The 2,845-nt window shown below is 40.8% G+C and overlaps 1 non-coding gene across 1 annotated transcript; it reads left to right on the forward strand.

Moving 5' to 3' along the window:
* The first annotated feature begins 2,331 nt into the window (after positions 1–2,331).
* LOC127077346 (small nucleolar RNA R71) lies at positions 2,332–2,438 on the forward strand. The gene has a single exon (XR_007787178.1). It is a non-coding gene; the product is annotated as a small nucleolar RNA R71 (small nucleolar RNA).
* The last annotated feature ends 407 nt before the right edge of the window (positions 2,439–2,845 follow it).

A 2,845-nucleotide genomic window follows, 5' to 3' on the forward strand; every position in this document is an offset into this window, starting at 1 on the left:
GAATACGAAATATGGTAAGGTACCATGGGCTTAAGTGATTTTGGGCATATTATAAGATATGAGCCAAAATACACTTAAGTGAGCTTTTAGCTTGAAGCCCACACAAGTGGTTCTATAAATAGAACCCTTGTGCAGAAGCATTAATTGCGGTTGCATTATTTTGTTTTCTTTCTCTCTCTCTCTCTCTCTCTATCTCTCTCTCACTCACTCAAAGCCTTCATTCGTACCACCTAGCACTGAGATTGAAGGAATCCGTTCGTGTGGACTGAGTAGAGACGTTGTCATCGTTCAACGTTCGTGATCGCTCTGTGGATCTGCATCAAAGGTTTTGATCGTCACAAGAGATTTGCACCAAAGGTTTCAATCGTCACAAGAGGTAAATATTCTATCACTGATCATGACCATTCGTAAGGATCTCTAAAGGAGAAAATTTTATTTTCCGCTGCGTTTTGGATCGCAATTCTCCTTCACTTAGGAAGTTCCTTAAGTTCTAAGGTTGGTTTCTTAGGGCATGGCATATGATCTGGGGCAAGGGATAAACATTCGTAAAGGTTATCATCGATGTAGGGTTTCCTAAAGTCATCATCTTCCAGTATGAGAGTTGATGGCAACTTAATTGCTTTTATGATTTCTTCTTGTTCTATTTCCCTAACACATTCATCAATGATATCTATTGCATAACATGCGTCTCCCATCACAGGTGCCATTAGAAATTTCGAAAGTATAAATTCTATCTTCTCGTCACCTACCTCAAAGGTCAACTTTCCTCTCTTGACGTCTATTATGGCTCCTGCAGTTGATAAGAACGGTCTACCTAGAAGGATTGGTATATCATTATCCTCTTTGATATCCATGACAATAAAATCAGTAGGGATAAATAACTGACCTATCCTAACAGGGACGTCTTCTAATATGCCTATCGGATACTTAACAGATTTATCGGCTAATTGAAGTGACATCTTAGTAGGTTGTAATTCTCCTAAGTTTAACCTCTCACAAACTGCTAAAGGTATTAAGCTCGCACTAGCTCCTAAGTCTAGAAAAGCTTTTTCGATGACATGACTTCCCAAAAGACAAGGAATGGAGAAATTTCCAGGATCTTTATCTTTTTTGGCTAACTTATTCTTGGAAATGGAATTGCATTCCAAGGGCTTCGGATCGTCGAGTCTACGTTTATTGGTAAGGATGTCTTTGAGAAACTTTGCATAAGAATGCATTTGGGTGATGGCTTCTGTGAAAGGGATTTCTACGTGAAGTTTTTCTATAACCTTAATGAATTTCTGATACTGGTTATTGATCTGGGTTTGTTTGAGTCTTTGCGGATATGGTATCGATGGTTTATATGGCGGGGGTGGTACATAAGTTTTATATTTAGTTCTTCTCCTTTTTCTTGACCTTCCTGTTTTTCAGATTCCTCTGGTTCCTTTACTTCGTCCATGGGTTCGGTATATTCCTTAGAAGTTTTGGGTTCACTAAATCTTGAGCCAAATGGCTCATCATAAGCGGTCCCACTTCGTAGGGTAATGGCATTGGCTTGTCCTCTCGGATTCTGTTGAGGTTGTCCAGGGAACTGTCCTCCAGGTGTAGTATGGGGGGCTTGGTTTAAAGCTACCTGAGAGATATGGGTTTCAAGCATCTTAGTGTGAGTAACTATTTGGTCAACCTTGGTTCCTAACTGGGTAATCAGTTTGTTAACGTGAATGTTCTGGTTTCATGAACTCTTTGTTTTGTTGGGTTTGAGCAGTGATAAAATTTTCCATAATTTTCTCAAGGCTCGGCTTTGGTGGTACAGGTTGCATAGGTTGATTTGGTCTTGGGGCTTGGTAACCTGGTTGTCTGGGAGGTGCAGTATTTTGGATAAGGTTATTGTTCTTATAGGAGAAGTTCAGGTGATTCCTTCATCCAGGGTTGTAGGTATTCGAATATGGGTTCCCTTGGGCGTAGTTCACTTGCTCAGAGTTGGTTTCGTTTAAGAGACTGCATTCTGCAGATTGGTGTCCTTTGGATCCACACATATCATAATCCGACGAAACTGCAACTGCAGTATTCGGGTTTATGCACATATGCTCGACCTTGAGGGCCAACGCATCCATTTTAGCTTGCATCATGTCTATAGAGCTTAGCTCATGTACTCCTCCTTAGGCTTCCTTCTTCTCAATTGTCGCTCGTTCGACTCCCCATGATTGATGGTTTTGAGCCATATCTTCGATGAGGGCACTAACTTCAGGATAAGGTTTGTTCATCAGTGCACCGCCTGCGGCAGCGTCGATGGTCATCTTAGTGTTATAGTGAAGTCCGTTATAGAAGGTCTGAATGATTAACCAATTTTCTAAGCCATGATATGGGCATGCTCTTAACAACTCTTTATATCTCTCCCAAGCTTCGAACAATGATTCTCCTTGGTTCTGGGTAAATCCGGTTATGTGGTTTCGAAGAACGACGGTCTTACTTGGGGGAAAGTATCTAGCAAGGAATACTTTTCTAAGGTTGTCCCAAGTTGTTATGGAATTGGGTGGAAGGGAATCTAACAATGACAGAGCTTTATCTCTGAGGGAGAAAGGGAATAATCTTAAACAAATTGCCTCAGGAGAAGCTCCATTAGTTTTAAAAGTGTCTGGTAATTGGAGAAAGATTCTTAAGTGTTGGTTTGGGTTCTCAATAGCGAGACCTGCGAATTGTCTTTGTTGCACTAGTTGCAACAGGGAGGGTTTAAGTTCGAAATTATTAGTTGGGATGGTTGGGTTTACTATACTAGAACTAGGTTCTTCGTTGGATTGTTGGGCGAAATCCTTAAGAGGTCTATGATTTTGATCTTCGGCCATAGCTCTCCTAATTGTATGGAAAA

The sequence above is a fragment of the Lathyrus oleraceus genome, chromosome 4 (assembly GCF_024323335.1).
Source record: "Lathyrus oleraceus cultivar Zhongwan6 chromosome 4, CAAS_Psat_ZW6_1.0, whole genome shotgun sequence".
Lineage (NCBI taxonomy): Eukaryota > Viridiplantae > Streptophyta > Magnoliopsida > Fabales > Fabaceae > Lathyrus > Lathyrus oleraceus.